Source organism: Canis aureus, chromosome 7 (genome assembly GCF_053574225.1).
Source record: "Canis aureus isolate CA01 chromosome 7, VMU_Caureus_v.1.0, whole genome shotgun sequence".
Taxonomy (NCBI): Eukaryota; Metazoa; Chordata; class Mammalia; order Carnivora; family Canidae; genus Canis; species Canis aureus.
This window is the reverse complement of record NC_135617.1, coordinates 51,458,710-51,470,910: the sequence shown is the minus strand read 5'-3', so window position 1 is coordinate 51,470,910 and position 12,201 is coordinate 51,458,710. Positions and strand designations below refer to the sequence as shown.

The 12,201-nt window shown below is 40.7% G+C and overlaps 1 long non-coding RNA gene across 1 annotated transcript in view; it reads left to right on the top strand.

The window, feature by feature from the left end:
• Positions 1 to 12,201, top strand: part of LOC144317353 (uncharacterized) — a 47,838-nt gene that overhangs the window by 26,922 nt on the left and 8,715 nt on the right. Inside the window, exons 4-5 of the long non-coding RNA XR_013383324.1 lie at positions 4,402 to 4,568; positions 8,020 to 8,111. This is a non-coding gene — a long non-coding RNA (uncharacterized LOC144317353). The remainder of the gene's footprint in view (positions 1 to 4,401; positions 4,569 to 8,019; positions 8,112 to 12,201) is intronic.

The window sequence follows — 12,201 nt, the reverse complement described above, 5'->3', positions numbered from 1 at the left end:
CAGGTCTAGGATCCTGATTGTTAATAATACTGACTTTTGGCAAGAGGATGATTATGATTACTCAGGGTTTTGGTTGTTTAAATCCTACTTGGCTTGTACCAATAGGTATGAATGCCAAGCTTTTACCGCTGAGTCCATAGGCTTGTCAAAGGAATGGTAATGTGAAGAGATTTGCTGCAAGCTACTACTGTAACCCATGCATAATCCATTCTTGTTTGGTGTCTTGTGGTATTCTGTAGTTCCTAATCCCCTAAATCTGAATAAAGGGTTGGCAAACTTTTTCTGTTAAGGGCCAGATAGTAAATACTTTAGGCTTTGCTAGCAACATTCAGATCTGCCATTGTGGTGGGAATCTGTGATAGATAGTAAGACAAATTAGGTATAGCTGTGTTCCAATAAAACTTTATGCACAAAACAGGAAGCAATCAGATTTGGCATGTGGGCCGAACCCATGATAGAAAGACAAGCAAATAAATACATTTTATACTCTCATGAACAGCTGTTGTATTCTAATTGTCTTTTCCTAAAGGACAGGGAGAAGGAGGAACCATTTTGCCTGCATTGTAAGTCACTGTCACTGAATTGTAACTCGCTGTCATTTACCTTCTCTCTTACATTTGTAACTTTGGAAGCTAATGGCCTTATACCAAACTTCCTGCCTGCTTTTAAGATACAGAAGTGGCTGGCATATGTTATTTCAGGTTTTTAAATTTTTTTTTTTATTTTAAAGAGGGGAATCCCACTTGCTATTTATACAAAGAATATCCTCTGGTAAGAGCTGAGTAGCGTCCCTTTAGCAGCCTCTACTCTTTCTTTCTCCTATTTCACTGGCAACAATGACCATCTAAATAGCCTTTGTAATTGTACCTTCTTTGGAGTGGCTTATCCAAGTAAAGGGTTAATAGGTTTAAAGAGGAGGCAAATGCGATTTCTCCTAAAATGCAGAAAAATGCCAAACACAGGAGTGAAAAACTACTAGAAGAGAGTTATCCTGACCCAAATAAAGTCCAAAGGTTAAATGCATTTGCCCTCCTTATCTCAGGAATGAAAATGCTCAGACGGCAGGGCACCACTTGATTAACACTAGATTCTCCTCAGCAATTTGCAAATTCGACCCTTGTTCTCAGTTGGGTTGTGTCTTCTCAAAGATCTAGTGAAAGGAACCTGTGAATGTCACCTTACTTGGAAACAAGGTCTTTGCAGATGTAATCAAGTGAAGTGGAAGTCATTAGGGTAGATCCTAATCCAGTATGACTGGTGTTTTTGTAAGGAGAGGGAGATCTGGACACAGAGACACACACAGGGGGGAATGCCACATGAAGATGCACAGGGAGAAGATGGCCACGTGACAACAGAAGCAGAAATTGGACGGGGGTAGCCGCAAACAGAAAAAAAAAAAAAAAAATCAGGGAGGACTGGCAACTTTCAGAAGCTAGGAGAAGAGCATGGAATAGGCTCTCTCTCAGAGGCCTCCAGAAGGAACCAACCTTTCTGGCCCCTTCATTTTGGACTTCCAGCCTCCAGAACTGTGAAAGCATAAATTTCTATTGTTTTAAGCTGCCCAGTTTGTGGTAATCTGTATGGCAGTCTAGAAAACTAATGAGCCAACCACGGGCTGACGTCAAATAACTCAATAAAGTCTGCTGCCCGCTCCCCTCTGCTCATGTTTGTTACATGTCCTCCTTCTCACTATCTAGATACCTCAGCGATGGTGTAAGCTTATAATTCTCTCATCGTATGCAGAGGCCACATTCTGATTTTATTTTGATTTGTCTTTCAGATCACTCGGGACTTTCAAAGTCAAATGGAAGTGATCGTTTTAATACTTTCCCTCTTTTCCTGATGTGAATTCAGAGCCAGGCCAAAGGCCGTTGGGCAAACTGTCAGCAACTGATAGTATGACTGAAAAACCTGATATGTCAGCTATTGTTCTACTGTATTAGCTTCTTTGGGTACTATGAACTCATGAAATATAACAAAGCACTGTATTGTCTAAACTCTTCTGAATATATGGCTGGTGATCACATAACTCCTTTTGTCTTAGTCCGTGCCTGTCAAAGAGGAATTCTCTGGTGTCTTTGTTTCCCTTTAGAGCTTTCCCCTCTAATTTGATCTGTACTTGATGACATGGTTATAAAGAACACCACGTACCTGGTAGAGCAGAATCGCACGTAAGCACGGCTAAAGTCATTCTGCGATGCAGGAAGGAAATTTCTCAAGCAGAGGAAGTCTAAGAGCTGACATTTCTTGAGTGATTCCCTTGTGTCAGACACTTCTCTAGATGCTTGACAGCAGACAAAGTTTTTATTCTCGCTAGGACCTCAAAGGGCAGGTGCCATTGCTCATCCCTTTACAGCGAAGGAACCAATTTATGGCAGTGATAAGTAATATTTAGCCAAGATCACAGGGCTGGTGAGGGCCGAGGCTGATTATGAACCTAGGTTGTCTGGTTGCAAAGTCTTTTCTTTAGCCATTACTCTGTTTCTTTTCTACCTGGGAAATACTCCCGTCCTGGATGTTTTCCTCACTGAAAATCAGTGTTTTTATGTCCTTTTCACCTAATGCGAACTTTGTACTTGCCCGAGGTTGCTGGATCATCCTTGAAGAAAGGGGACTGAGTGAGAGCCTCTGGAGTCCAGCTCTAGCGTGTTCACGATTGGATGATGTTACAGATGTCTCTTGATCTTTGAATGATCTTGGCCACATGGGCACCATTTTTAAGCAGTCACATTTTCTCCTGCCAACTGGAAATATCACAACGTTTCCAAATTAAATGTTTTGTTTTTGTATTATGTTATTATATGATAATATTAGTGAAAGTGATATTGATTGATTGCAAGTCTACTTACCCCCATATACAACTTACATTTGGGGTGAGATATCAGAGACCCAGGAAAGAGAGGGCCAGAGTCCAATGCCTCTCCTAGGGGAGCTTCTACAGTCCAGCAGCTCCTAATGTTGAAGTGGTCAAGAGGTGAAAGGATTAGGGAATGGATGGGTCAGAATTGCTTCTAGGATACAGGTTTAATCCCATTGCCCCCAACACCCCCTAACCTGTGAAGTTTTTTAAATTAAAACTCTTTTATCTTAAAATGACTTTCATAGATACTACAATCTACTTATATACATAATTAAAAATCAGTGTAATGCCCCAGCTGAATCATAAAGAAGAAACAAAAGGAAAGTAAGTAGAAATTAAATTAATATGATTACTGTTCAGGACCAACTATAGTAATGTCATAATGATGTAGTCAAATGCTTCCACCTGTATATGCAAATACAAGTATGCACACCACAAACGCGTAGTGTGACTCACATACCAAAAGTAGCCTTACCTCAGGAGATAAGATTTTCCTGGTGGTGAGTAATCTAAGTTATTAATAAAACAGCATATAATCTTCCCCTGGTTACAAAAAAAGAAAAAAAGTCATCAATAAAGCAACATACAATTTTCCTTCAAATTTAGTGGCATTGCTGAGATATCCAGCCTATATCAAAATCAAGCAAAAACACTTTAAATAAAAATACTTTATTTATTTATTCATGAGAGAGACACGGAGAGACAGGCAGAGACATAAGCAGAGGGAGAAGCAGGCGTCCTGAGGGGAGCCCGATGTGGGACTTAATCCCAGGACCCCGGGATCATCCTACCCCCCGAGCCAAAGGCAGATGCTCAACCACTGAACCACCCAGGTGCCCTGAAAAAATACTGTGTTAATGTGGAAAACACACTTGAGTCCTGAATTTGTCACGTACTTGAATTACTTTGACAGTTAAGTAGGATGTGGAACTATTTGGTTGTGGGGCCATCTCACACGTTCCACGGTATCTACCATCACTGAACTTCAATTGTTGGAACCAATGACCGCCCCTGTAAATGTTCACTCTTTTAGGGGTTGTATCACTCCCACTGGTGGCCACTAGGCTAGGGCTTCCTTATTCACAAATCTCTCCTCTCCTGTCTCTGTCTCCCCCTCTTCTCTTTCCCTCTGCCACCACTCTTGTTCATCTTACCTTCTTACATGGTCCTTACTTTCTCCCCTCCTTGCTCTGCTTTCCCCCATCTCCTCCTCCTTCTCCTCTTCATCAGGGGAAGAGATGGAGGCCCTCTTTCAATAGCAGAGTGGCAGGTTTCTTGTCTCTTATGGAAAGTATATCTCATGAGACCGCCTGCAGCCTTCTTTCCAGCCCTGAGCATCCTCATGTTGCATTTTTTTTCTCTCTTCAAATTTTGATCTGTAATTTCAACCACATACATCAGAAAATATGATCTGAGAAACACTGTGACATCAGAGCCTTAACTCTTTAATATACTTTTAATGTAGACTCTTAAACACCAAATGATGGCTAAAATATATATACATTATTGCCTTTAATGTTCATCTTATCCCAATTTTACAGATAAGGGATTGAGACACAGAAATTAAATGACAGGCCAAGCCTGCAGAGCTCATAAATGGCAGACCTGGGATGTTCTCTTATGCACTAGGCAAGGGATGCTATGGAATCAGTTCCTATGCCCAGAGAATTGGCTACCTGGTGCATATGAAAAACCTACAAAGGAACAGGTGAGAATCGGGCATTTAATATTTATTGGGTATTGCCATTGTGTCATTAATGCTTTACATGCATCATCTATTTTTTTTTTTTTGAGAGGGTGCATGCACATGTGTGCACACACATGGGATGGGGGGCAGGGAAGGGCAGAGGGAAAGAGACAGATAATCTTAGCAGGCTCCACCCCCAGGGCAGAGCCCAACAGCTCCAGGTGGGGCTTGATCTCATGACCCTGAGACCATGACCCAAGCTGAAATCAAGAGTTGGATGCTTAACTGACTCTGCTACTCAGTCACCCCTTGTTAATCTTTTTAATAACCCTGTAATGGCCATGCTTTTATAGTTGTTTATTTTTTAGCATCACCACTAGTGTCCCACTGACAGATAAGGGACCAGAGGCAGAGAGGCTGCCAGTAAGTATCAGGGTTGGGTTAGAGATGCAGACAGATTGTCTCGGGAGCCTGGGTTCTCACCCACGAGTCTAAGCCCAGGGATTTCAAGAGAAGGAGATGTTCCAGCAGCTGGGATCAGGGAATGGCATTGCAGCTGAGCTTAGGGATGGGGGATTTCCACAGGTGGAGATGGGGAAGTGTATTCTGTGCCTGGAATGGGTGGAGCCTGGAGGACCGAGAGGAGTGGGACTCAGGTAGTGCTTTCTCTTCTTCAATTTTAAAGGCATATATGGTTTTTTTAAAAAAATTCCAATTGAATATTGAAGAGAACGAACTTCACTGCTGAGCATCTATAATTAGAATAAAGATATCTGTATCTGTTCTGGACGACTATTGAAATAATTTGTGAGAAGGCACCATGGTCATTCCTGCCTGGAGCTCTGTGCACTATGTGGACCAGGAAATGGTTTGAAGGCAAGAGCTGGAGCTCCTACTTCATATTCCCCCTTCTTCTTCAAGTGTGGGGTAATGACACAGGCCCCAGCTTATCCTGGAAAGATACTAGAAGGCCTGAGGAGGGAATAGAGGTGTCAAGACTCAGAGGAAATGTGCTATGAAACTCTAGGGCATCAAACATTTTTGTTACTCTGATTAATGTCTTTTTAAATACATAGTAGTAATTAATGTTGGCCACTGGCAACTCAGGATAGAATTGGTATGACCTTGATTAGATTAGTCACTCTGTAGAGTGACTTGGTGTTTTCACATACATGATCTAATTCAATCTTTATAATCATCCTATGAAGTAAGCAGGATGGTTATGATCAATTGCCATTTTTATAAAAACTGACACCTGAACCATTTGTTTAGCAGATGCTGGGTCTAGGTATAAAATTCCAGTCTTCCAACTCTGAGTTTAGACTACTTTCCAAGAAGAGGCATTTTTGGGTCAACCCGTGCTAAATTTCTTGGCAAAATTCAAGACCAGGGCAGCCCGAGTGGCTCAGTGGTTTAGCGCCACCTTCAGTCCAGGGCCTGATCCTGGAGACCGGGGATCGAGTCCCATGTTGGGCTCCCTGCATGGAGCCTGCTTTTCCTTCTGCCTGTGTCTCTGCCTCTCTCATTCTCTCTCTGTGTTTCTCATGAATAAATAAATAAAATATTTAAAAAAATTCAAGAACAAGAAGAGCACAGACTTGGTAATGGTCTTTGAACATACTACATAATCCACAGTGGCACTGAATTCCTAAATATTTTTAAAAATTCAGCTCCAAGTTTGCCTCTTTTGCTTTGACTCCTCCGGATAGAATCTGCCACCCATGCAGCAATCCCATGAAGCTGTGTACCTACCCCTGTAATTACATATATTCAGTCATACAGCAACGATTTGTGTACATGTCTGCCTCCCTAGACTCCTCCCACCATCCTCCTATCCCCCAGAGGACAATGAGACAAGGGATGGCATCTTGGGTCTCTGGCACCTAGCAGGTTGCTATAGGTAGCAAATGCTTAAGAAGGATCTTTATTTTTTTCATAAAAGGAAAACTTATTTTGACTGCATAAAATTTGGAAACATTTAAACAGTGAGGAATATTAAAAATGAAATAAAATTAACAAGAAATAGAAAAATAAACAAATGGTTGCAAAATGTGGAATTCTCTAATCTATGAATTAATAATAACAAAAATGTTGCTAAGTTTAGTTGGGGATGATGCTGCCATTTGGGGTTGTGTGTATGTGCTGTTTTAAAAACCAATACAAAAATTTGGTGGTAATATTAACTTAGTTTTACTGATTTCTAATCAACTTGGAGAGTTTAGAAATGGCGTCTATTCTTCTGAAATGTCTCCATTTGGTCATGTCAAAGTTCAATGATGATTTAAGTAATAATGAACATTTTTCTTTGAGCAAAATACAAAATGTCATGTACATTCTACAGGGTCCACTGAAGTGGAAATGATGTATGCACAAGAATTATAGAACAACCATCTGTATTTGAAAAACACCACCTTAGGAATTATTATTCATTCTATCAGACCTCACTAACAGCAAATGTAGCATCGGTTAAATAATACTAGTTAAACTAAAAAGAAATATATCAAAATGACTTTTAAAGAGAGAGAACACAGGCAAATCATCAGTGGCTGTGGATACATAGGGGTCAGGTGCTTTGAAAGTTGTATCAAACCTGCATATGACCCCAGATCCCAGAATCTTCACAGCTTAACCCTACTCTTCTCCTGGGGACCTGACCATCCAAGGGATGCCCTGATTTTCTCCAGCCTGTGCCCAGGGCTGGTCATTGAACAGCAGGGGCTTTAGTTTTCTACTGTTGTTGGACAAATCACCCCAACTTAGAGCCTTAAAGCAAAAACACATCTATTGCCTTTGAGTTCTGCATGTTGGAAGTGTGGGTTAACTCGGCTGGTTTCTCTGCTCCAGATTTCACAAAGCTTGTCATCGAGGTATTGACAGGAGGGGCTCTTATGGAGAGGCTCATTCCACTCTCATTCAGGTTGTTGTTGGTAAAATCCAGTGCCTTGTAGCTGTAGGACTGCGAGCCCCATCTCCTTGCTACCTGCCTGCTGGGGGCTGGCTATAGCTTCTAGAGGCCTTTCTTCAATCTTTGCCCATGAACACCTACACCTCAGAGGCAGCAATAGTGCAGCCAATCCTCACACTGGAAAGCTCCCTGACTTCGCTGGAAAGATTTCTCGCTTTAAGGGCTCTGGTGATTAGATTAATCCAGGCTCATCTCCTCACCTCAAGATCTGTAACCTTAATTACATCTGTAAAGTCCCTTTTGACATGTAATGTAACACACGCACAGGATCCAGACGTTATGGTGTGGACATTAATCAGCCTGCTATAAGACCACTTGGAAAACTAGAATTTAAACCTTTCTTCAGCTGACTATTGCATGTTTTGCCATTTCCTGTTCCTGGTTGGTTGCATTTTTCCTCAGTTGGCAAGGCTACCAAACAACTTTTTTGAGCTTTTTTTTCCCCCATAGGAGATAATCAAACCAGTATTCAAAGAAGGAAGCTGCATGTTGCAATTCTCTCCCCAGGTCCCCAGCCATCTTCTGTTGGGAATTGTGCTTCTAGTTTACACTGCTGATGCTTTCCTACATTTTAAGAAGTTTTTTTCTTTATCTCTAAGGTAAATTACCTCCTTGATCAATTTTCTGCAAAGTTTTATTACATGTTCTTTTTTTTTTTTAAAGACTTATTCATTTTAGAAATATTGAGAGAGAGAGGGAGAGAGAGAGAGAATGCATGCATGCGAATGTGGGAGGGACAGAGGGAGAAGGAGAGAGAAACCTAAGCAGACTCTGTGCTAAGCATGGAGCCAGATGCAAGGGTCGATCCCAGGACCCTGAGATCATGACTGAGATGAAATCAAGAGACTTTAAGACATTTTCTGATGCGAGTTTTTAGGCATTTGAGGGATTTTGATTCATCTGCAAAGTAGCCACATGTCTGTCCTTGAAGGTGAGCTTTTATTACTCCGTGACATGAAATAAAAGTTTTTTTTTTTTTTTTTATTGGTGTTCAATTTACTAACATACAGAATAATACCCAGTGCCCGTCACCCATTCACTCCCACCCCCCGCCCTCCTCCCCTTCTACCACCCCTAGTTCGTTTCCCAGAGTTAGCAGTCTTTACGTTCTGTCTCCCTTTCTGATATTTCCCACACATTTCTTCTCCCTTCCCTTATTTTCCCTTTCACTATTATTTATATTCCCCAAATGAATGAGAACATATAATGTTTGTCCTTCTCCGACTGACTTACTTCACTCAGCATAATACCCTCCAGTTCCATCCACGTTGAAGCAAATGGTGGGTATTTGTCATTTCTAATAGCTGAGTAATATTCCATTGTATACATAAACCACATCTTCTTTATCCATTCATCTTTCGTTGGACACCGAGGCTCCTTCCACAGTTTGGCTATAGTGGCCATTGCTGCTAGAAACATCGGGGTGCAGGTGTCCCGGCGTTTCATTGCATTTGTATCTTTGGGGTAAATCCCCAACAGTGCAATTGCTGGGTCGTAGGGCAGGTATATTTTTAACTGTTTGAGGAACCTCCACACAGTTTTCCAGAGTGGCTGCACCAGTTCACATTCCCACCAACAGTGTAAGAGGGTTCCCTTTTCTCCGCATCCTCTCCAACATTTGTTGTTTCCTGCCTTGTTAATTTTCCCCATTCTCACTGGTGTGAGGTGGTATCTCATTGTAGTTTTGATTTGTATTTCCCTGATGGCAAGTGATGCAGAGCATTTTCTCATATGCATGTTGGCCATGTCTATGTCTTCCTCTGTGAGATTTCTGTTCATGTCTTTTGCCCATTTCATGATTGGATTGTTTGTTTCTTTGGTGTTGAGTTTAATAAGTTCTTTATAGATCTTGGAAACTAGCCCTTTATCTGATATGTCATTTGCAAATATCTTCTCCCATTCTGTAGGTTGTCTTTGAGTTTTGTTGACTGTATCCTTTGCTGTGCAAAAGCTTCTTATCTTGATGAAGTCCCAATAGTTCATTTTTGTTTTTGTTTCTTTTGCCTTCGTGGATGTATCTTGCAAGAAGTTACTATGGCCGAGTTCAAAAAGGGTGTTGCCTGTGTTCTTCTCTAGGATTTTGATGGAATCTTGTCTCACATTTAGATCTTTCATCCATTTTGAGTTTATCTTTGTGTATGGTGAAAGAGAGTGGTCTAGTTTCATTCTTCTGCATGTGGATGTCCAATTTTCCCAGCACCATTTATTGAAGAGACTGTCTTTCTTCCAATGGATAGTCTTTCCTCCTTTATCGAATATTAGTTGCCCATAAAGTTCAGGGTCCACTTCTGGATTCTCTATTCTGTTCCACTGATCTATGTGTCTGTTTTTGTGCCAGTACCACACTGTCTTGATGACCACAGCTTTGTAGTACAACCTGAAATCTGGCATTGTGATGCCCCCAGATATGGTTTTCTTTTTTAAAATTCCCCTGGCTATTCGGGGTCTTTTCTGATTCCACACAAATCTTAAAATAATTTGTTCTAACTCTCTGAAGAAAGTCCATGGTATTTTGATAGGGATTGCATTAAACGTGTATATTGCCCTGGGTAACATTGACATTTTCACAATATTAATTCTGCCAATCCATGAGCATGGAATATTTTTCCATCTCTTTGTGTCTTCCTCAATTTCTTTCAGAAGTGTTCTATAGTTTTGAGGGTATAGATCCTTTACATCTTTGGTGAGGTTTATTCCTAGGTATCTTATGCTTTTGGGTGCAATTGTAAATGGGATTGACTCCTTAATTTCTCTTTCTTCAGTCTCATTGTTAGTGTATAGAAATGCCACTGACTTCTGGGCATTGATTTTGTATCCTGCCACGCTACCGAATTGCTGTATGAGTTCTAGCAATCTTGGGGTGGAGACTTTTGGGTTTTCTATGTAGAGTATCATGTCATCGGCGAAGAGGGAGAGTTTGACTTCTTCTTTGCCAATTTGAATGCCTTTAATGTCTTTTTGTTGTCTGATTGCTGAGGCTAGGACTTCCAGTACTATGTTGAATAGCAGTGGTGAGAGTGGACATCCCTGTCTTGTTCCTGATCTTAGGGGAAAGGCTCCCAGTGCTTCCCCATTGAGAATGATATTTGCTGTGGGCTTTTCATAGATGGCTTTTAAGATGTCGAGGAATGTTCCCTCTATCCCTACACTCTGAAGAGTTTTAATCAGGAATGGATGCTGTATTTTGTCAAATGCTTTCTCTGCATCCAATGAGAGGATCATATGGTTCTTGGTTTTTCTCTTGCTGATATGATGAATCACATTGATTGTTTTACGGGTGTTGAACCAGCCTTGTGTCCCAGGGATAAATCCTACTTGGTCATGGTGAATAATTTTCTTAATGTACTGTTGGATCCTATTGGCCAGTATCTTGTTGAGAATTTTTGCATCCATGTTCATCAGGGATATTGGTCTGTAATTCTCCTTTTTGGCGGGGTCTTTGTCTGGCTTTGGAATTAAGGTGATGCTGGCTTCATAGAACGAATTTGGAAGTACTCCATCTCTTTCTATCTTTCCAAACAGCTTTAGGAGAATAGGTATGATTTCTTCTTTAAACGTTTGATAAAATTCTCCTGGGAAGCCATCTGGCCCTGGACTCTTGTGTCTTGGGAGGTTTTTGATGACTGCTTCAATTTCCTCCCTGGTTATTGGCCTGTTCAGGTTTTCTATTTCTTCCTGTTCCAGTTTTGGTAGTTTGTGGCTTTCCAGGAATGCGTCCATTTCTTCTAGATTGCCTAATTTATTGGCGTATAGCTGTTCATAATATGTTTTTAAAATCGTTTGTATTTCCTTGGTGTTGGTAGTGATCTCTCCTTTCTCATTCATGATTTTATTAATTTGAGTCTTCTCTCTCTTCTTTTTAATAAGGCTGGCTAATGGTTTATCTATCTTATTAATTCTTTCAAAGAACCAACTCCTGGTTCTGTTGATCTGTTCCACAGTTCTTCTGGTCTCGATTTCGTTGAGTTCTGCTCGAATCTTTATTAACTCCCTTCTTCTCTTGGGTGTAGGATCTATTTGCTGTTTTTTCTCTAGCTCCTTTATGTGTAAGGTTAGCTTTTGTATTTGAGTTCTTTCCAGTTTTTGAATGGATGCTTGTATTGCGATGTATTTCCCCCTCAGGACTGCTTTTGCTGCATCCCAAAGATTTTGAACGGTTGTATCTTCATTCTCATTAGTTTCCATGAATCTTTTTAATTCTTCCTTAATTTCCTGGTTGACCCTTTTATCTTTTAGCAGGATGGTCCTTAACCTCCATGTGTTTGAGGTCCTTCCAAACTTCTTGTTGTGATTTAGTTCTAATTTCAAGGCATTATGGTCCGAGAATATGCAGGGACAATCCCAATCTTTTGGTATCGGTTCAGACCCGATTTGTGACCCAATATGTGGTCTATTCTGGAGAAAGTTCCATGTGCGCTTGAGAAGAATGTGTATTCAGTTGAGTTTGGATGTAAAGTTCTGTAGATATCTGTGAAATCCATCTGGTCCAGTGTATCATTTAAAGCTCTCGTTTCTTTGGAGATGTTTTGCTTAGAAGACCTATCGAGTATAGAAAGAGCTAGATTGAAGTCACCAAGTATAAGTGTATTATTATCTAAGTATTTCTTCACTTTGGTTAATAATTGATTTATATATTTGGCAGCTCCCACATTCGGAGCATATATATTGAGGATTGTTAAGTCCTCTTGT